Here is a 23080-nt window from a genome sequence, read left to right as displayed (position 1 = left end):
GAGCCCCTCCCTGTCCTGGAGGGAAGCCACAGTCGTTAGTGACCCAGGAGTCTGTGTCTCCCATCACCCCCTTTCCTCACGGTGCCTCCCTCTGGCCCACATCTCCCCTTCTCCCCTCCAGGCGCCTGCCCTCCTCCTGCCTGGCCCTGCCCCTTCCACCATAATGCCCTGTCCTGTGCTGTCTGCCAGCCTGACTCCTCCTCCTGGGCCTAAAAGGAATGCCAGCCCACCCACCACCAACCTGAACTGGTCCCTTCTGCCTCCGTCCACCCTGAGGCTAGTGAATCAGTACAACATACAGTGTCCCTGCCACCTCTCACTTCCCCGTGACTCAGTCCACGGGACCTGGCCTTCACAGCCACAGTCCTTAGCAAACCACCCTGCAGTGGTTGGTTCTGTAACACACATAATAAGAGCCAGTATGTGCCGGCACAGGCCAGAGCTCTCTTCTGCTGGATTTAGTGATCCTTCACATCAGGGGACAGGACTGTGGCCAGCCGGTCCAGTGCACCCACAAGCAACCTTCAACAGCGACTGCGTGGGTGGGCTTGCCGACGGTGTGGAGGTCATTGTTGTCACCGTTATTATCCTCATCCTCATCACCCCATTGTGTAAATGAGGCTCAGAGGGTCCAAGTGACTTGGCCAAGTCACAGAGCTGGTAAGTGGCAGAGCAGGATTGGAACTGGTCGTCTGTCTGGAAGACCAAGCTCGTCACTGTACCTTCTGCTGAACCCCTCCATCCAAGTGTGGTGCTTTGAACATTGAAAAGTGCAAGCTAAGGAGTTCAGAGCTCAGGCAGAGAGAAGGTGGTGGCATTGAGGAACTGTGTCAGCCGGGCCACGTGGCCGGTCTAGAGCAGCCTGGCCTGGTGACTCCACGCTGCCACAGATTCCCTGACTCTTGTCCTCCTCCTGCCCCCAACCCCACAGCTGAAGCAAGGGCCTGACCTGCCACACACTCTTAACCTCTCTGATCCTTACTGTCCTCATGTGTGCAATGTGAGAAAGACGCTGCAGGGGGTGATACAGGCTGCTAAAAATGGAGACACAAAACCGGAGAGCTCAGGAAGTGGTAGCAGATGGCTAACGCTGTATTTCTGACAAGCAGGGTAAAATGTATACTGTGGCCCTGTGCCCCTGCCCTGCTGGTCTCCAGGGTCTGACTTCCACTCCATTTCCAGGCTTCCCCCAGCAGCTGAGAGGAGGCCTGGGGAGAAAGGGCAGGAGGGAGGACTCTCACCCCATGTGGCCCAGGCTCCCCTCCCCGGTGTCAGCTCTGCCAGGAAGCCCCTGCCAGGCCCCACCTCACACGCAGCATCAGCCCCTGGACCCTGGTCACACGGTCCTCCAGCCAAGAACAGGAAGCCACTGCTGTTCTGACTTGAGCTGCCTGCAGCCCATGAGCAGGGTGGCCAGACCAGCGAATGAAAACAGAGGAAGCTCAGTTCAAATTGCATTCTAGGTAAACAGCAAATCAATTTTTCATATCATCATTCCCCCAGTATTTTATGGGATATATACTCATATGAATTTTTAAAAAAGAAAAGAAAGAATCAAAACCATTGTTTCCTTGAATGCGAGTTGAACTGGTATCTGGTGTTTTATCTGGCAGCTCTGCCCGTAAGGCTTCCCATCTCTTCCAGCACCTTCCACCTAATTCTCCGTATTCAACTTCCTCAGCTAAGCTTCCCGGTAGGAGCCCTTCTGTGGCTGGGTCCTACTCGAGGCCCAACAGCATCCAGCAGCGTATTTTCTGGAATCCAGCCTAACTCCCTGGCCCCGTCCTCTCCTCCTCACCTTCCCACACCCCGGGAATTAGAGAAAGACAGGAATTCAGGGCCAACATTAATTGAGCATCAGTAGGCTCCAGGGACTAGGAAACCTGGCAGAGAGAAGACTTTGCTATTTTAATTGCTGGCATTGGAGCACCTCTCCCCAGGGCTTTGTTTAGGAAAATATCTCCACAAGCCACGTGGGCAGAATGCCAGCCCAGAGGGCAGGGCCTGGAGCAACAGAAGAAAGGACTGCACAGCTCTGCTCAGGAACAGGGCGGGTCTTCTCGCCTGTGAGATCAGGGCAGGGGGTTTCTGTCACTGTAAAGCAAAGCATGGGGACTAGTGACGTGAGACGACTGTTTTATTATTCTGTAGGTCAAGAGCTGGAGCAGGGTAGGGTAAGGGTCTTCCTTGTGCTCCAAGATGTCTGGGGACTTGGCTGGGCAGACTCTGGTGGTTGGGGGCTCAAGACTCAATAGCAGGTGCCTGGAGCTGTCACTAGGTGTCTTCACACAGGACCTCAACAGTGCTGAGACCAGGCCATCAAGCATGGCCTCTCCACCTGGTCAGAATGTCTTCACAGAATCACGGCCTCAGCAGAGTTGTACTGGGTTGTCAATGCAGGTTTCCAAAAGCAAGTAGCTTAGTCCATTTGTATTGCTGTAACAGAACACCTGAGACTGGAAAACGTATAAAAAAGAGAAATTTTGTGGACTGGGAAGTCTAAGGTCATGAATTTGGTGAGGGACTCTGTGCTGTTTAATCCCATGGCAGAAGGCAGAAAGGCAAGAGAATGTAAAGTCAGAGTGGGAAGGAGAGAGGAGGGGATGAGAGGCAAGGGAGAAAAGAGAGGGAGTCAGACTTCTTCCATCATATCCCACTCCTGATAGATTGGCATTAATCAGTTCATAAGGGCAGAGCTACTCTCCTCTTAAAGTCCCACCTCTCAACATTGTCGTACTGGGGACCAAGTTTCCCATGCATAAATCTTGGGGGTACACTCAAACATAGCCGCCAGCATTCCAGCAGATGAGGCAGAATTTCAGTGTCCCAGAGGTCATGGGATGTCACAGGCCTGTCCAAAACCGTGGGAAGGGGACAGAGACCCCATCTCTTGGAAGGAGGGTGGCAAGATCACATGGAGGAGAGCCTTCAAGGTGGGAGATCGGGCAGCCGCAACTACCTTTGGGAAGAAAGCATAATCTGTGTCCAGGAGATGGAGGGAAGCCCACGAGGGGAGGACAGCCAGGAAGCTGGCCTGGGCTGGAACACACATGGAGGGAATGGGAATAGACTGTCCAGCAGGGAGTGGAGCAGCCCTGGAATTAAAAAACGAGTTGTTGCCTTCATTTGGCGCTGCAGGCATGCTGTGTGGGTCAGGGGGACGCCCTCCCCTGCCGTCCACACACCTCAGTGTCCTGCACACCCGAAGGCCCTGGGCGTGTGGGGCAGGGAGCGGGGTGGAGCTGCAGGCCCGGCTTATCATCACATGAGTAAAGACAGAGTGAGCTCAGCAGACGCAAAGCCAAATGCCCAGTCTGAGTCCTGGAGCCCAAATCCTTAGGAATTTGCAGAAACTTGGGGTGGGTTTTGGGCACCCCCAGAGCTCAGAAAGGGAGTGAGGCCAATTCTACCTGTTCATGGATTGAACAAGCTTTTGGTGTGGACCTCCAATTTACAGAGACGGTGCCCGCTGCCCAGGCAACAAGAGGGAGCAAGATAGCTGGGCCTGCCCTCACGGAGCTCACATTTCAAAGGGAAAGACAGGCCATAAACAAGTAAGCAAAGAGGAGTAAAAATGTCAGGTGGAGACAGTTCCAACGGGGATGCATACCAGGAGGCCCCCCTGATCTGGGGTTCTTTTGGTGACCCCACCTACAGTGAGGGACCCCTGGCTTCACTGGACCCCCTGCATTTGGCCCAATAGGCAGAGACAGGCAGATCACAGGGGATTTTTAGTGAGTCAGGTCTAGCTAGAAATAGGCCAGCTCATGTCCCCACATGGTCAAAGCCTAGTCCTGGGACACCTCACTGCACACACGGCTAGGAGAGGAGTCCAGCTGAGTATCCAGGGAAGGATGGGACAAATGTGGGAAGAGATGAAGAAGGTATTGAGCAGGAAATGAGCGGCCAAGTCAAGCCCATCCAAGGAGATGCAGTACACACTCTAATATCCAGGACTTGAGGATGTGTTACCTGGCATAGCAAAAGGGATTTGCAGGTATAATTAAATTGAGGATCATCATAATGGGGGGAGGGGACATGGGAAGAATGGAGGAAGTTTGGATTGACAAAGGGTAGGGAGAAAAGGTGAGGGGGCATGGGGGCAGGAAAGATGGTGGAAGGAGAAGGACATCATTACCCTAGGTGCATGTTTGATTGCACGTGTGGTGCGACTCTACATTGTGTACAATCAGTGAAACGAAAAGTTGAGCTCCATTTGTGTACAAGGAAATGAAATGCATTCTGCTGTCACGTATAACTAATTAGAACAGATAAAAACAATCCAGGCTCTTGAGATGAAGAGAGGATCCTGGGTTACCTAGGTGGGCCCAATGCCATCGCAAGGGCCCTTGGAGCAGGGAAGCTGGGGCAGGTCAGAGCTGGAGGTGTGATGATGCACACAAACCTAGAGGGTGAGCACCCTGAGCCAAGGAACAGTGGTTTCCTCCAGAGAACCAGGACATGGTCCCCTGGAGTTCCAGAATGAATGATGCCTGGCTGGACTCCAGCCCACACAGCTCACTTCAGACCTCCAACTTCAGACCTTCTGGTGACTTGCCACCCCTTCATGATAGCACATGGATGTTATTTGAAGCATTAGGTTAGTGATGATTTGTTATGATGATTTGTTATGATAATTTGTTATAGCAGCCAGATGAATCTCATACAGCCATCAACCAAGACAGCAACTCTGGAGACTTTGAAAGATTTCAGAATTTTTCTTTAGTGTTGTTGTTTTTCTCCTTTTGTGATCATTTTTTCTTCCCCCTTTTCTGTTTCTCCACAAAGAATACTCATGAGCACTTTGAAGGCGAGAGGACTTTGGGGCTTGTCTTGGGGGGTGCCTGAGAGTGTTTGACAGTGTCCCTGACTCTGCTCCAGCTTGAGGGTAGAAATAGAGGTGGCACCAAGGCCCTGGGTGCAATGAGAACAAGGTGGCCAAACACCAGACATGTCCTGAGCGGGCCAGGCCAGAACATGTCCCCACCGTGAGCCTCAAGGTCAGAGTGGAGGACTCGAGGGGCAGCTGAGCACACCAGGTACAGGGCTAGGGAGAAGCTCCAGGGATTAGGGCCAAAGTGCAGGGTCCTCCTGTCACTTGTTTCTGGATTCCCAGGGAACTGGGCCCAGAGTGCAAGGCCAGTCCCTCCCCAGCCACCTTGGCAGAGGTGGCAGTGCTGGCCTCCCCGGGCTGCTGAGCAGCTGTCAGGCCGGAGTTAGTTAATAAGTAGGCTCCTGTTTGTCTGACTTGGCCTTCTGGTGACTTGCCACCCCTTGACCTATTTATGAGGGTTTGCGATATCAGCATTTAATAAAATGTAATGAGTGACCAGGGTCCTGAGGCTTCCACACCTGCTTCTACAAACACAGCTGGTTGGCCCTAACCTTCCTGGGGACTCGGAACAGGGAGGCACACCTGACATGGTTGAGAAGTGGCCTCTGGGGAGACAGGGACCTAGCCCTGAGCCAGCTGGTCTGGGTCTTAGTCCTGCTCTCCTTACAGTACCAGAGTGTCCAGCCTCCTGGAGCCTCCATTTCTGTCTGGAAGGCTGTGCCTGTGTCCACTCAATGAACACCTTGACCGTGAGCTCTGTGGTCTATTAGGGGGTTTAGGATGCTGTGGAAGAACAGCAGATGAGGGAAAGTGTGGCACCTAATAATTAATTACCCAGAGATGAAAACCCCCTTCCCCCAGCCCTGGACACCAATGTAAGTGGTGTGGGTTTCCTATCAAGGCCTCCCAGAGACACAGGGCCTCTAAGCGAGGTGTCGGGAAGGGGAGAGCAGGGAGGTGAACAGGGTCCAGGTTACTATCCCAGGGAGCTTCAGTGAGGGCTATGGGTCAAACAGCACACAGCACCATGTGCATCCTCAAGAAAGGGACCCTCTGAATCAGAACCCCAACTTCCTTATCTCTAAAATGAGCAGAATTAGTTGAGCCCCCAAGATTGCCAGGAGGACTGGGAGACGATTTACAGAAAACCTGTCCTGTGTGGCCAGACGTGTCTGTTGGGGAGCTCCCCGTGGAGAGACTACTGCGCATGGGCACTCCGGACGGTATATGCAGGTGTTCTCTCATGCCCTAAAGCCATAAGCCATGGGGTGGGGTGGGGGAGAGTAGTGAGGTAGCGAGGTCACCAGGACTCTGGTTCCACAGACCTGCCTCCCTCTAGGACAGAGGGCCTGGCTGTGTGTCCTTGCTGGAGGCATCCTTGTGACCATCCAGAAGTACAGATTGTTCTTGAGATCCAGAAAGTTCGAAAGGCCAAAGACATTTCAGAGTGTCCACTGATACCATCAAAACACGTTAGACCTGGAAGAGGCTCTGACCTCTCGGCTTCAAATTTTTGTTTCATAGATTGGAAACTGAGGCTTCGCGAGTTTGAGGACTGGCCCGTCCAGCCCTCACCCGCACAGGTCTGAGGACTCCAAGCTCCACAGCTCCTGGCTTTCTTAGCACTGCCCCACGGAGGCACTTGGTGATGGATGAAGGAGGCTGTGTGTATGCTGACTCACAAGGTTGAGGTCCCTGCGCAGTGGTGGCTGTGGAGGCCGAGCTCTCCTGGGTCCCACCCTCTACCTCGCTCCTCAGAACCATGACCATGCGCAACAGCCCCAGGGTTTGGTGGCCTCTGGGTGGAGGTCCAGATTTGATGGACCCACAGAGGCACCTGTGAGGAGCAACAAGATGACCGTCATTATCTCTCTGGCCCTGAAGCAGGTCAACCCTTCTTGAGCAAGTTTGGCAGGTGCCACATCTGGAGATAGCAGGGATTTGGAGTCACCTGGACCCCACAGAAGGACCTTTTTCTGCAGCGAGTGGGAGACTTGTTAGATGGGACAGTGACAGTCATGGAAATCGTGCAGACCTGCCTGGCAGCCTGGGGTAGAGCAGAGCCAGCCCATGCCTGTGGCACCTGTGCCCTGCCTGGCAGCCCAGCCCTGGTGCTGTCTAGAAGGACCCCTGGAAGCAGTGAGGCAGGTCTTGGTTAGTCCTAGGTGACCTGAGCCTCCTCGGGCTGTCTGTGGTCCTCCCTGGCTGGGTGAACCAATCCACCCAGGTCTGACTGTACGTCTTTTGAATTTGTTACATTAAACAAGAAGCACTTTAAAAAAAAAACAACCCATAAACTTAATATGTTCAATTGGACAACACAGATAATTATAAGAAGGGAAATCAAAACCTGCACCCCCCCCAAAAAAAAAACAACAACAACAACAAAAAAAAAAACCCTGCAACCCAGCCACAGAGATGACCCGGCTTGCGTTCTGGAGTGTGTGTGCTGAGTGTGCACGGGCACATACATAGGTACACGCATGTGTGTCCTTTTGGAATCATGCATCATAGACATGTTTGTATTTTATTCTTCGTAACCCTTTATCAGAAAAAAGCTCAAAAGTTTTATAAAACTTTCACTTAATATTCAATCTATTTAGCATACCATCATATGGATTTTTGATATGGAATCATCGAATATTTTATCGATGATTTGGCAAATGTGTTATTTATTAATTTTTATTCTCATAATCAATTCTGCAATGATGATTTTTGTTTTTTTATTTTTTTCTCTGCATCCCTACAAGTAGGGTCAGTGGGGCAGAGCGTTAAGAGGTTTTTAGAGGAAGGCATGAGTTAAATCAGCCTGTGGAAGGTGTGTCCCAGGACCTGCAGGAGAACTGGTATTTGTGTTCTCTTCTGTTGAGTTTCTAGAATGTGCTGGTGGCACCAGGGAGTCCTCTGCTTGCTCCTGGGAAACTGCTGTTTCTTTCTTCATGAGCTGTTCCCATTTCCTCTCCCTGCCCTGCTGCCTACGGGAGCCGAGGGTGCAGACCCCAAGTGCTGCATTGGAGCAGGGCTGGTGGTCACGCCTGGACAGTCGGCCCTCGCGGCCACCTGGCACTGCTGCCCTCATGGAGGTGGCTCACGCGGCTCAGCGGGTTCCAGAAGAATCTGGCACAGCATGGAGGTTTCTGGGAAAAGCCACAGCCCACCTGGCCAGTGCCCGGGACTGACTTGGCACCCAAAGGTATCCACGATGCCTGCTGCTCGGTGGGAGGCCTCGACTGGGACGGCCAGGGCGGAGGCTCCAGCAGCCACCTCCCGCTCCCTGGGCTCTCCTGGCACTGTCTGGGCCTCAAGCAGCCCAGGCCCTTCCTGCCTGCTGATGGGACGGTGGAGAGGAACAAGAGTTCCTGCAGCTACCTGGGTCTGGATTCAGGAAGGAGCTCAGCCATTCTTTCTAGATTCTTCCTCAGCGTTGACCACTGAGTATGTGGACCACAGAGAGGCCTGTCTCCAGCATCTTTCATTCAGAGGGCTGGTTGACATCAGGGCCTCTAGAGCCAGACTGCCCAGGTCCCAGTGGCTGTTACGTCACGTCTTTCAGCTTTCAGGAACCAGGTGAAGCAACAGATGTCACATGCTGAGCCACGGGAGCCTTCAGGATAAGCGAGCAGTGACCGCTCGCCCTGGCTAACTATGGCTGCTGGACAAACTGACAACACCAGCTCATCACCTGACAGCTCTAGGGACCCAACTTCTAAATGGACTTCATGGATGAGAGGAGCTGTCCACAGGGTCACCTTCCTTCCTGAGGCCCTGGGGAAATTTATGTCTCCTGGCCCTTTCCTGTTTCTAGAAGCTTCCTGAATTCTCTGGCCAGTGGCCCTTCGTCCGTCTTCAGGTCGGCAGCCACGTCACTGACACCTGCCCTCATGCTCACGTTTCCTCCCCTCATTCTTCTACCTCCCACAAAGGTGTTGTTAGGACCTTTGTGTCAACCACAGTCCCACCTGGATGGTTTGGTACCATCTCCCTGTCTCAAAATCCCTAATCACATTTGCAAAGTCCCTTTTCCATGTGAAGTAACATGCCCATAGGTTCTGAGGACTGAACGGAGAGGTCTTTCTACCACTGAGTTACCTCCCCAGCCCTTTTTATTTTTTATGTTGAGACAGGGTCTCGTTAAGTTGCTGAGGTTGTCTTTGAACGTGGATCCTCCTGCCTCAGCCTCCCAAGCGGGTGGGATTACAGGCAGGCACCACAGTGCCCAGCAACACTATTATATCTTAACACATATTTATCGAGCCAGGTGCAGTACGATAACTTATTCCAAATTTCTCATTGGGTTATGCCAATAAGAAATAGGGAAACAAATCAAAAAACTCAAACAGTCTGAGATGCAAAGATGCACTTCTATGCAGAATAAAAGAGAGACAAAATGAGGAGAGAAAGAGATCTTGGGAAGAAATAAGTCCTGGGCAGAGGGAGCAAACGTGTAAGGGTGGGGAGCACCCAGGGGAGCCAGGTCAAGGAATCCGTAGGCTTACAGCTCAGAGCAGCAGGTCCTTGTGTGTAAGATGCTGTACCAGGGCTGGAATTGCCCTGAGAAAATGGAGAGAAAGGAAGAATCAGAGACATCACATGCCACACTGAAGAGCCTGGACTCATTTAGCAGGCAATGGAGAGAAGAGTCAGGTTCTGAGAACGGTGGGACTAGTGGATTCTAAGTGACAGCAGCAGGATGGAGCCTGATTGTAGAGTGCACAGGACAAGACTAGCTCATCCACCACCGTCCACCTGTCCATCCACGCCTTCGACTATACATCCATCTTTAACTCATCATCCATCCATCCGCCTCCGCGTCCACGCGTTCAGTTCATCCACCACACATTCCAGGCACTCAATCCATCCACCTCTTCTTGAGTTCAACTTCCCCCCATTCACGTCGACATCTGTCCACCCATCTGTTCAGCTCTTGTCCATCCTTGAGCTCATCATTCTTCTGCCCTTATTCCTCCACCTGTCCGTCCATGCACTCATCCGTCCTTCCATCCACCCGTCTTCTGTGTTCCCGGGGTTGCTGCCAGTCTTCCAAAGCAGTGCATGCACCTATGTAATCACCGACTGTGCGGTGGTTTGTGGGCTTGCTCTGCTGTACTTTATTGACTTCAGACCATACCCTCCACATTTTTGTGGCATCTTGTGAACAATACGCCATGCTACGCAGGCAGCGGCCGCCTAGATCTCGTGTTTCCTGAGTCTCCTGATTGCTTTGGCAGGCCCTGTGAGCGGCTGACCTACACCATGTAGGTCCATGGAAGTACACACTATGGTGTCCGCCAGGAGGAAATCACCTAGCGACACACCTCAGCACGTTCCCCTGTCTTGAAGCACACACAATGACAAAGGGAAAACGTTATGGGGTTCAGGGGGATTGTTGTTACACATTCTGATGGGGAGCAGCAACTACTGACGCCCCAATGTATGAGGCGAGGAAGTCCGTACCCTCACCTGGGTTTGGGCTGTGTTCCTTTCCCACTGCCTGTTGCTGTGCTTTTCATTACTGATTTTTCTCAAAACCAGGGTGAATGCAACTTGAGCTCTGCTTCAGAGCTGTAATTCTCTTTAGTTTTGAGCTCCTTCCACATCTCCCTGTTCCTCATTAGCCTGTTTCTGGCAGCTCCTGCAGCTCCATGCTCCAAATGTAGACGGGGCTTTGCTGTGTCCCTAGAGTAGGAGGACCAGGGGGATGTGACAGAGCTTAAGTTCTTTCCCAATAGTCAAACTAACAGGGATCTGAGGAGGTCGTGGATTCAGGAAATGGCCCAGGAAGCCCAGGAATCAGGAAGAAAGGCAGAGGGCAACAGGTGTGATGATGCTGGACACATTAATCTGCGGGTGGCCTGGGCTGTCCTAGGGAGTGCAGGGGCCTAGCTAGTGCTACTGACAGCTGAAGGAGCTGGCTCTGTGTGCACCAGCACCCTGGCGCCTCTGGCCACACCCCTCCATGACAGCACCCCAGTGCTCTGGATAGAAAGCAACTGTTTGCTGGGGAGTAGGACAGGACATTGGTAGCAGGTGAGATGCAAAGGTTTTCCCAGCATGCTCTTGCCAGATAGGGCGGCCTTACCCTGGCCGAGGCCAACTCAACTCCTCCATACCAGGTCACCACGGGGGCCACAGAAAGAGACTCAAGTCTACTGGGTGGAGAGTCCCTCACTCAGCACCAGGTGACACTTTCTTGGGAGGAATTTTCAGCTTGATGAGGGGCACTTCCAGCCAGCTGCCATCTCAACCGTGACCCACCCATGCCATTCAACCTGGGCGCAGCCATGCCCTGCCTCAGCGCCCGGAGTGTCCACATCTCTCCCTCTGTATGACACCAGAAGTGATGTTTGCTAGGGGAGGTGCTTGGAAATGATGTTGACCAAATTATATGGCTATGTCCTGTGCATGTACAAAAATACAGCAACGAATTCCACCAGTGTGTACGCACCCGTGAAAAACACCTCAAAAACATAAAAATAAATAAACCGAAGAAGTGATGTTCCCTTATTATATAGTCTGGAAAATGTAAAAATGTAGAAGGAAATAAAGAAAGAAATTGCACGTGAAATGCCACCAGCCAGAGATTAACATGGTCCACATTTTGTAACGTGTCTTTGAGATGATTTGCGTGACCATATTTACACATGAACAAAATCATAGTATTAAGTATACAGTTATCCATCCTACTTTTTATTTACCCAATATACCATGAGCACTTTTTTATTATATGAATATTGTGGGAAAAAAACACTGTGAACGTAAGTTTTAGGACAGCTGGACATTACCACCTGTGGTTTAGCTTCAGCTCATCACTAAGTGGGTAAAAGCTGGACATCAAGCTGTGGCCACGTCCCAAAGCTTTTTGGGCATCTCAGTTTATTTCTGCCTCTCCTATTGACTGTCAAGAAATAAGAGTATTATGATAAAGCACTTGGTGAGCCAGAATGGGTCCCACGGGAGAGAAGCCAGCAACGCAGGACGATGTCCACCGGACACCTCCTCCCGAATGGGGCTGTCTCACCGATCCTGTTTAGTTTCTCTTTTTTTGTATTTTCTCTTTTTTCAAACAGTATGAGCATTAGGAACAATCTTCGGGGAAAGAGAAAATGCCTGTGGTTTTCTTCAATTTCACATACTCTGTCACAAGGCACAGTGGTAGTGAGGTGGCTTTGGGCTGTGCTGGGCCTGCTTTGTCCTAGCACAGCCCCAATCCTTACCTGGACACACGACTGAAAAGCTAAGGACCAGGTTCCCAGCTTCTCCATCCACGGCGACTGTGGGGCCAGGTTTGGCTGATGGGAAGAGTAGAAGCGTCTTATGATGCAGCCACAGCTATCACAGGGTCACTGTGGTCCTCGCCTCTGGTGGTTCCAATTTTGAGAGGAAGACGAAAATGAGGCTCAGTCTTCCTTGCTCCCTGGATGAAGTCAGGGACCCAACAAGAAGGCCGGTGGGGAGGAGCAACAGGCCACCTCTGGACCGAGGCACCTGGCAGCCACCAACCTGCGGGAAACAGAGGCCTCGTTCCCAGGGCCCCAGGAATGGTTCTCACAACCTGCCTAATGAGCTTGGAAGGCCATCCTTCCCCAGTGGAGCGTCCTAGGAGACCGCAGCCCATGGTCTCCTAGATGGCAGCTTCAGGAGACCCTAAACCAGAGGACCCAGCTGAGCCAGGCCTGACCCCACCCCCAGAAACCGACTGCGGATGGTGCTAAGCTGCTAGAGTCATGGAAATGTGTTATAGAACAATAGAAAACCTGCAGAAAGCGGCCTTTAAGGCAACTCTGATCTGCTGCCCTCTGATGGTAGCCTGGAATGTGGGTGTTGTTTTGGCTGGAGCTGTGGCAGCCATCCTGGGGTAGAAGACCTGGAGTAAACTCTGTGTGTAAAGGAAGAAGTACAGAAAGAGGACCCCTGGGGTCTTGGTGAGTCTGCTACACTGCCACGCCAGCCCAGGCTGCCTGTCCTTGAGATTCTTTGGATAAGACAGAAATCACTTCCCTTCTATGTAGGCCACAGCTACTCGGAGTTTTCTGTCACATGCAGCAGGAAGTACCCAATGCTAACTGAAGTGGGGGTGAGGAGGCTGAAGCCCTGGCTGAGACCTGGCCCACCCAGGCTAGAATCCGGCTCTGCTCTTTCAGCTAGGTGAATCAGAAAGTTTCCTTTACTCCTCTGACCCTGGGTTCTTTTAACTATAAGATGGCATTAACCACAGTCCCTACTTCTTAGGTTTGCAGTGGGAATCAAAAGAAATATTGCAACTGAAGAGCTTCCACACTAAACCGGACCCACTGTGGCTGCTGGGTGGCAGTCAGCGGTGGACTCTCACCAGCACCTTCATTAACCAAAGGCATGGAATGACGGCTGACCCCAGCCTTGGGTCCAAGTGTCAGGAAATGACAAAATCCCAGCTCTCCAAGGGCCAAGCGCTTAAATGAAACATACAGATACAAGCAGGTGCATCAGGCAGGTAGCCCAGAGCCAGCTGGAGATGTGAGGCTCCCAGACACCAAGAATGGGACACTGGCCCTCAGCAGGTGGAAGGGAGTCAAAGGAGGCTCCACAGGGTGTTAACCCCCATCCAAACCCTGGAGAGGGTGAGGGATAAAAGAGAAAAGGCATCAGCATCCACCAATGTGCCGCTCACAGAAGACTTCCCTCACCTGTAAGGACAAGCAGGCTGGAGGGTCAGGGTGGGAAATCCCACACAAATGTAGCCAGAGACAGCAGAGGTGTCTGTGCTGACATGGGACAAAGCAGACTGTAAGTCAGAAACTGTCGCCAGACACAAAGAAGGACAGTGAGTAATGGTGAAGGAGAATATAATAATTAAAAATGTTTGTGCACCAAGCGTCTGGGCCCCTGGGTGTACAAGCCAACACTGACAGAACAGAGGGGAGCAAAGGTCAGCACATGGGAAGGGTAGAGCCCTCGCAGAAGCCCCAGGGAAGGATCCAGGTTTGGGCTGAAAGAATCAGAAAAGATGTTCTGAGCTGAGAGGGTCTTCAAGGCATCTCCTGACGTGTGTGCCTGGCACTGCTCTAGGCTCTGCCTGTAGAAATCACTAGAACCCCCACTGCCCTTTAGCAGGGATGCTTTACCCATCAGACCAATGAGAAAACAGCGGTCAGAGGGCTTAATTCACACGCCAAGGCCAAGCCACTAGGAGGTGGAATAGCAGGAACTGTGACCCATCCGAACCCACCATGGAGCCACCTCGAAGTGGGTGGGAGACTGGAGAAGTCCTGCCTCACTGGCATAGGGTGCTAGGGCCCTTGTGGAGAGGGCAGGGCCAGAACAGGAAGGCCAGGTCAGCCCTGCTGCAGAGCTGGGCCTCCAGCCTGAGTTCCAGAAGGAGCTTCCAGGGTTGTAAAGCAGGGCACAGTCAGCACTTCCCAGCCAGCTGCATAGACAGAGCCCTCCAGCTTCAGAAGGGAAGAGACTCCAGAGGCCAAGGGAAAAGGGTGCATGGGAAATGAAGCTGGTGGTCAGGAAACAGAGAGGGCCGTGCCATCCACAAACTCCTGAGTTAATACGCAAGGTCACACACCACTCTGCCAGGCCACACCGGGCTCCTCGGGGTACAAAGTCAGCACTGGGAGTCCTTGCCTTGTAGGGCTGCCGTGGGGGGGATGGACATGGTCCCCAGGAAGATGCTGTCCCATCTGCTCCACGGCCGAGGGCCAGCCAGAGTGGGGGTGGCTTCCCAAAGTCAAGCCACCTAAACTCAGGTTTCTCTCCTCTGAACCTTCCTGGTAGTTTTTAGTAAATGTCACGTGCAGCAGACAGAGAGGACGCCACTGTCCGGTTCAGAAGAGGAAGCCGGGGAACTGAAGGCTGCATTCTGCAAATGCCCTTCGGTACCCACCGTGTGCCAAGGCGGTGGCTCATGCCAGGCGCTGGAGACGTGAGATGACTGAACTTGGCCCTGACCTCCAGGAGCTTACAGCCACTGGGAGGTCCCCCGTTAAGCAGATAACTAGAGGCTCAGTCCTTTAGCACCAGGAGTGGATTCCTGGGAGCAGACAGGCATGAAACCAAAGGGAAAGCCGCTGGTCTTCCATGGCCCCTCTGGGTCACACTATGCCAACAGCGGGCTAAGTCACAAACAGAACTGGCCTCCATTCCCCCAGCTCCCAAGCCTTAGCCTCGAGAGTCAGTCCTCCCACGCAGCACATTTCCTGGAAGGCGGGCCATGGAACCCCAAAACGTGAATTCACTACGTCCACACAGAGTCCAAATCTCAAGTGTCTGCAGTTGGGTCCAAATAACTGATCCTCCACAGGTGCTTTGTCAGCCATGCTGAGTCAGAACTGCCAACCCAGGTGGGGAACACGGGGCAGAGGAGTATCCAGGCCGGAGCCACCACATGGCAGCTGAAAAGGCACTCGGCTGGGGCAACAGGGAAGGGAGCGGACAGAGGGGAGCCAGCCCAGTGCCGGGGTCAGGAAGCCCCCGGGGAAGAGATGGCTGGGGCAGGTGCTCCAGAGCTCAGCACGGGAGGCATTCTCCCCTGCTGTCACGGCCACCACACATTTGGTGGCTTAAAGCAACCACAGCCATGCAGGGGAGAAGGCTCCGAGTCCTGGGCTGCAGGATGCCCTTCCTTCTGGAAGCCCCGGGGAAGTACCCGACTCCTTGCCTTCCAGCTCTGAGCACCCGCCTACACGCCATGGCTGCGTTGCATCTCAGGACCCCTCCTTCTGCTTCCACCACTTGACCTTCCTCTGGCCTGAGGGAGCCTCCTGCCTCCCCTCATAAGGACCCTTGAGGTGACGTTGGTCGCCGGGACCATCCAGGATCATCTCCCACCTGCTATGGTGGAAATGCACCCTACCTCCACCAACCACACCTTAGGCCACTTGGCTAGAGACTCAAAGTCCAGACAGACAGTGTAAAGGCCTGGCCTCGACCAGAGACCCACCACTCAGCCAGGGAGCAGGACGTGTGCTCCACATGGGATAGAGAGGTGGTCGGACTGTGAGGAGAAGGAAATCACAACTCTACAAAACAGGCAAGACCGCAGGGAACCCGAGGATGTCACAGCTAGCTGGACTACCCCCGGGCATCACCAGACCTCTCCCTGTTCAAGGGAGAAAGCACAGGGCCAGAGAGAGCAGAATTTGGCTAAGATCCCTGGCAAGTGTGCAACTGAGCACTTATACAGCAAAGACAGAATTTTCTAGATGATCCCAGAGAGAGGACCCGAGCCCAAGACTATAGGGAGAAGACAGCATGAGAGGAACACTGTCCCCAGCAGCCCTGGCTCCATGCCAAGGGCCAACTGACCGCCCTCCAAGACTGACCACCCATCTAAACACAGGGGGAGCCTCGCTGCCCCCTGCACACCGGGAAACTGAGGCGCAGAGAGCTGGAAAGACCTCTCCAAGGGCACCCAGCTGGTTGGTTACCAGGCGCAGAAACCCAGGAAGCAGGAGTCCAGCTGCTTTGTTCCAATTCTGGCTTTGATTTCCGTGAACTTCAAGGCTGGGTGGGTAGAGAAAGGAATGTGATAAACTTGCTCCAGCCTGGAGCTGTTCCCAGGGCCCTGGAGGGAGAGAACCAAGATGTGGACACACCCGCTCCCTGGGCCAGAGACCTCCGCACAGCCTCTCTCTCCACCGGCTGGGCTCCTGTCTGCACCCTGGGCAGGACCGTCCGGAGCTGGAGCAGGGTGCAGGCCCCGGGGCTCTGAGTCGGGGCAGGGTGGCCTTCCCTCCTGTACCTGAGCTGGGAGGGCAGACGCTGCAGAGGAGGGGGGTTTGCCACCTACCTAAGGTTTTGCAGCCAGGAAAAGGGGATCCCAGGATACAGAGTCACTTCTGGAGACCGCAGCGCCCCTACACCCGCTCCCCAGAATGACTCTCAGAACACAAGTGACCTTGTGGGTCAAGGGTTCTGAGCGTAGGAATGGAGCTGAGGGGCGGGAGGAAGGTGCTTCTCTGACTGGCCTTGGCCTCAAGATCCAAACTAGAGCTTCCCTCCCCGACAGGATCATGAGCTCAGAAGGACCCAGCAAGAACTCGGCCCCAGGAGACCTTGGCTTATGAGCAAAACAAGAGTCTCTATAACACATTGTTTTTATGGTTTTGTTCCCAAACCACCAAAGCCAAGGTTCCGCAGCCGCTTCTCTGAAATGAGAGCCTTCGGACCCGGGGACTCAGTGGAGCCGGGAGGGGCCCCTCTAGGAGTCTCGGGGCTGGGGCCCAGGCTCTGCCACTTGGGCTCTGTGTGTCTTGGCGAGTCACAACCCCCATCTCTGAGTCAGCTCAGGGGTCCTGAAGGTGGCATCCCTCAGGAGTCCTGGTTGTGCCCTGTGGAAGCCAACCCTCTGTGCCTTCACGTGAAGAATCATTTCCTCTTCAAAAGTCGGTTCTACCTCCAAGGGATGGTTACCAGGCAAGAGCCAGTCCTGGTGCAGGGCTTTCCTGTCCCCTGGACACATGGTGTCTCCCTGCTTGGCTGTCCCCTGCACAGTGTCCATGTCACCGAGCTGCAGCAACCCAGCCGACCCCTCCTCACTCTGCGTCCTCTCTCAGGTAACTTGAAGATCCAGAGTCCGAGCCCCTGGCCGGGCCCTTGGCCCTTGGCCCCTCTGTGAGTTCCCCATGTGACTGTGGGCTTCAGTTTCCTCATCTGTCCACAGACAGCATGGGCCCACTGTCCCTGCTGAAGGACACCATTAGCACAAGGGAGTTGGCAAAAGGACTCAGACGGCCCCAGGAACCTCCGAGCTCCCTCCCTGGGCGGCATTCCTCCTGGGGAGTCTCACAGGGCTCAGAGGGAGGGGCCGCTCAGGTGGGGGTGTGGGCTGGCGCAGGTGTGCACGGGGTCAGCCAGGGAGCCAGCCACATTGCTCGTCTTCACAGACCCTCCTAGGAGTCCAGGGCTGGCCGAGGACTGCAGTGGGTGGAGCCGTGCCCCCCACCCCCGGCACCCACCCAGAACCTGTCTGGAAACCCTTTATTTGCAAACAGCCTCTTTGCAGACTTAATGAGCACCTCAAGATGAGGCTGTTCTGGACCTAGGATGGGCCCTTATGGGAGAAAGGAGCGGGACATTGGAGACACAGAAAAGGGGAGGCCGTGTGGAGGCAGAGACGGCAACCTACAAGCCACAGAGGGGCAGGACGTGGGCAGCTCCAGAAGCTGGACAGGAGCCAACCTCACCAACACCTGGCTCTGGACCTCTGGCCTGAGAGAGAGCACGGTCCTGGCACCTCACACACAGGGTATAGCGCTCTGTTGTGGCAGACCTGTGCAAGGCACAGAACCTCAGCACACCACCGTCTCCAAACACACACAACAGCACGCCCCGGCAATAACGGAGGCTGGACTTCAGAAACCCCCTACCCTGGAGAGGCTCGGGGTCTTCCCAGCTCATCTGCAGGGCCCTGAGATACAAAGTGGAGAAGGAGTGTGTGCTGTGTACTCACGATGTGGGTGTGATATGTATGGCTGGTGATGTGTGTGCATGCGTGGGTGTGTATGTGTGTGTGTGTGTGTGTGTGTGTGTGTGGTTTGGGTGTGATGTGAGTGGCATGTGTCTCTCTGCGTATGAAGTGTCATGCATATGTGTAGTGTGGTGTGTATGTGATGTGTTATATTATGTGTATGTGGTGTCATGTGTGTATGGTATGGTGTGTGTGTGTGGTTGAGTGGGTGGGGTGTATGGTGTGGGGTATGTGATGTTGTGTGTGTGTGTGGAGTAGCATGTGTACTTGGTATGGTGTAGTATGTATGTAGTATGGGAAGGAGGTGTATAGTATGATTTTATGTACGGTACGGAGTGTGTGGTAGGGCTGGTGTGTGTGGTTTATGTGTGTATGTGTACGCATGTGTGTTTGTGTGTGTGTGTGTGTGTGTGTGGTTGGGTGGATGAAAAATTGGGAAGAGTGCAATATGAGAACCCCTCTGGGCTGCCCCTGCTTCTTGATTCCATCCACCCACCATCCAGCAGATATGGCACTCACCCAAGCGTGTGGACATTGTCACCCATGGGTACTGGTACAGGGGACAGAAGTGCAGTCTGCGGTGAGCTTCCACAGCCCCCTCCAGCCCTGAGCTGTGGCAGCACACACCATGCCCTCTCAAAGGCTCATGGGAAGGAAGGACCAGGACCACTGTGGCCCCCAGAGGTCTAGCTAGAGCTGGCTTCCTCTTCAGAGGACAAACCAGCTGGGCCTGCATTTCCTGCTGCAGCTGCCCCGTGGGCTCTGAGGACCTGCAGCCTGAACCCTCCTCCTCCTCACCTCATCCTGGGAACCCTCATCTCCCACTTGCCCCTGCTGCACTGACCTCTTCCCACTCCCTCCAGCGAGCAGGGCCCCCTCCACCTCAGGCCTTCACACATGCTGCTCCCTCCGTGGACGCTGCTTTTGTTCTGGTCTTGGCTTAAGCATTCACTGCAGACAGCTTGGCTTCAACCCATGGTCTAAGTTGGTCCCCTCTTCCCCTGTCCTTAGTCATTTCTTTCTCCATGTTATTCTTTTCCTTCATAGTATGCATTATAATTTACTTTTAAAAAAATTTTTTTCCTTGGTTTTCTCATTGCATTTTTTATTTACAAAGTTGTGAGCTCACAAGGGCAAGGGTCACAACTTTCAACTATCCACCATTCATACCTGGGGGTTGTCTCTCTGGCTCAGAGTCAGGACTTGTATTAATGTGGATAAAACAAATCATGCTGAATAAAAGAAAAATCATGCTGAAGTAACAAACATGCCCAGATCTCAGAGACTTAAATAAATAAAGATATATTTTTCTTTCTCACAGTCAATGTACAATGTGGATGAGCAAGAGACTGAGGGGTAGAATGTGAGCATCCCGTTGGACTAATAGCCCAAATCAAACTCTGCTAACGCTAAGTGCAACCCTCCCTGAGGGGTCCAAGATAGATCCTCAGGATACAGAGATGGTCTCTCTCAGTTCTCAGGATTCAAGACTTTTCAGAATACCACAGGAAACAGGGAAGATGAACCCTGAAATTAGGATTATATCTCAATTCTGGTTGTGAGCCCATCCAGTTGGCTTTTTATTTCAGTCACAGTATTTTTTAGTTCTAAATTTCCCATTTGGTTCCTCTTCATTTCTTCAATTTCTTGATGAGATTTTATGTTTCTTTTAAAGTCTTTTTATCATTTCATTTTGTCCCAGTGTGTTTGTGATTGTTTATTGAAGCATTTGCATCACTCTTGTTCTAAAATCTTTGTTGGATCATCCTAACACCCCAGCACTGTGGAACTGTCAACTATCGATTGTCTCTCTTGAGTCAGATTGAGAGCATCCTGGTTATTGGGATAATGAGTGACTTCCAGTATTATTGAGACTCTAGTCACATTTAGGCCTTCTGTTTTGGTAAAAATTTTCTGTTACTGCTCCACTGAGGAATGAGGTCTCTTTTTACTGGAGACACAGTAAAAAGACCTCCTTTATGGAGGTCACAGTTTCAGTCTCTGTCTTTGGCTTCCAAGATGAGATACTGTATGGTTCCCTTTTGACTGTATCTCACTTGGTCCTCATGACACTGTGAGTGAGGGGAGGAAGGGGCAGTTATCCCAGTTTTGGACTTGACACTGAGGATCAGAGAAGGTACATTGCTTGCCATGCTGTCACATGACAAGGGTTGGAACCATGTCAATGTGACTCAGAGTGTGAACTCTGAAACACTTTTATCAACAGCTTCTCCAAGTGGCTCATGACCACACCTCATTCATCTCCAAATCACACGAAGCTGGGACAGGGCCTGGCCTACCACAGGTGCTCAGCCATGGGATGGCAGGAACTGCAGCTCACTGGAGATGCAGACTGAGGCTCAAGGCAGGCCCCACTAGGTTGGCACAGGAGGTGGAAATACCTATCGGCAGGCCAGGCCTAGATGTGAATGTATGCTTGGGCCACTGGCCCTCAACAGTTTGTTCCTCCTCTCTTTGCCTCAGTTTCCCTGTCTGAAAATTGCATGCTATCAAGACTTTCAAGTTTCATGAAGATAATATGTGTCAGTGGCTGGGGTGCCCCAGGCCATCGATGTCCTTTACCTGCTAGTATGAAGTCCTAGTAAACTAGAGGAAAAAGAGCTCACAGTTAGACAAAGGAATGGCTCTCACCAGAGAAGGGGGAGATTTGGGTCAGAGCAGAGAAAGGCATAGGTGGAGGCCTCCTTAACACCAGTACTGTGGAGGGGACAGAATTTTAAGGTCAGACAGGAGCAGGGAAGGCCCAGAGGTGTTCTTCATGGGAAAGCTCTGGGCTATACAAACCTAGAAGGACTTTGCAAGGAGGCCCCTGGGGTCGGGGGAAGGGCCTTGGGCCTCCCTCCTGAGCCATAGCAGGAGAGGGGCCGGGGGCTGTGCTACTTCTACACTTCCTGAGGCCTGGGGTGGTACACCTGGAGCCAGGTGAGCACTTGGGGCTTAGCCTCACCACACCAGGAAGCACATGGGACAGGCAGGACAGGCCACTGAGACAGGTGGCAGATGCCTGAGCAGCCCATGCAGCACTGAGGGAAAACTTAATTTACCACCAAGAGGTGGCTTTAGGGTGCATACCTCAGCCAGTCTCCCCTGTGGCCTACAAGCCCTGCCACAGGCAGTGGGTGCTTGCTCTGCTGCCTCCCTCAGCTTCTGGCCACTCACTAAGTCCATCCCCAGGGCCTCCTCTGACCCTCCAAGCAGATTGGCCCCCTCCCACTGAAGCCCTTCAGCATCTTCCTGCTGCTTGAAATGCTGTCCCCTCCCTGATTTGATAGGATGGTTCCAGACACTGACCAATCCTCTACAGCCATTCTTCCCTTCTTTAGAACTGTGGGACTCTTACCTGAGCAGAAGGACTCCCAGGCAAAATATGCATTTTGCAAAGTTTTTTGCAATTAAGCCAATTAATTTCTGGCTAACAGAATATAAAAGAAAGTACAATGTATGACTCCCCTTTTCCCTGGTTATTATAAGAAATGAAGATATGACAGCTGGAACTGAAGCAGCCACCTTGGAACACGAGAGGTAAGGTACTTCTTGAGAGTGACAGAACCGCACGACAAGGAACCCTAAGCACTGATTGTTGTGGAGTCACGATTCATGCCCTGTGTCCTGTACCCAAACATTTATGGGAACAATAAGTAGATTAAAATTCATGCATTTTATGCCATTACCTGGGGACTGTCTATTACTGCAACCAAACAGGTACACTAACTAATGCCATAGCTAGGTTCTGCTGACCTGTGGCTGATAAGCAAAGAGTTAGTGAGCATGGTAGGGAAGGAACCCAAAGCCAATATGTACCCAGCATAGCATATACCCTAAGTCTTGTCTCCCACAAAATGTGCTGTCAGTTTTCAAGTACACCTGGGTGCTGCTGATCAGCACCAATTTATTTAGAAGTGCCACTGAATTCAAAAGTCTACATCAGCTGGCTCTCTGAGGGGGTCCTCAGACCCCCACACTTACCTCTGCAGGTGGAGATCTGCAGAGTGGGGACCATCAGAGCTGCTAGTCCAGGCCCTCAACAATGAGACCAAGACCGTGGACATGAAGGTCCAGCCAGACGTGAGACAGACCTGAAGGAGCCAGTCCAGCACTCTCCCCTCCCCACACCACAGAGGGGAGCTCCACAGGCTGGGGTTCCCTGGGCTTCCTCCGCCATTTGCAGATTCTCACCCCTGAATAGCTTTAGGATGCGTTTCACTGTTGAACTCCACAAGAAGACCTGATCCGGGCGAGGCGGGTGTCAGTGACGCTGTCTACACAGCAGGGGCCTGGTGCTGGCAGAGGGGAAGGGACTCACTGTGGTCCCACCTGTGACTAGAGCAGATGCAGGACGTGGCTCAGGCCTCGTTCCCTACACCCACTGCACTGTCCAGCCACTTCTTGCTTATCACTTGCCATCAGCAAGACGTTGGACAGGAGAACAAGCCAGTGGCCCAGGTGGCTCAGGGACCCCGTGGGCATCATGGACGAAGGCCGAGGGAAACGGTCTTCATCTACTCAGGTGTCACAAAGGACACATTACAAACCACAGGAGTGTCCCGCTCACCGCCCCCAAGGCTCACAGCACAAACGCAAGGTGCAGCCGAGTTGGGACCACGAGGGACTGGGGCTCAGAGACAAGGGTCACTGTGTCCTCACAGGGTAGGAAGGACAAGAGGACCTGCTGGGACCTCTTTATCAGAGCACCATCCTCAAGCACTCAGCAGGAGCAGGAGAACCTGGGCACGCGCACCCTCTCCATGACGAGTGGAGACAGCAAGGACAGG

This window comes from Marmota marmota, unplaced genomic scaffold, assembly GCF_001458135.2.
Source record: "Marmota marmota marmota unplaced genomic scaffold, marMar, whole genome shotgun sequence".
NCBI lineage: Eukaryota > Metazoa > Chordata > Mammalia > Rodentia > Sciuridae > Marmota > Marmota marmota.
The sequence above is the reverse complement of the archived record's forward strand: the minus strand, read 5'-3'. Positions refer to the sequence as shown.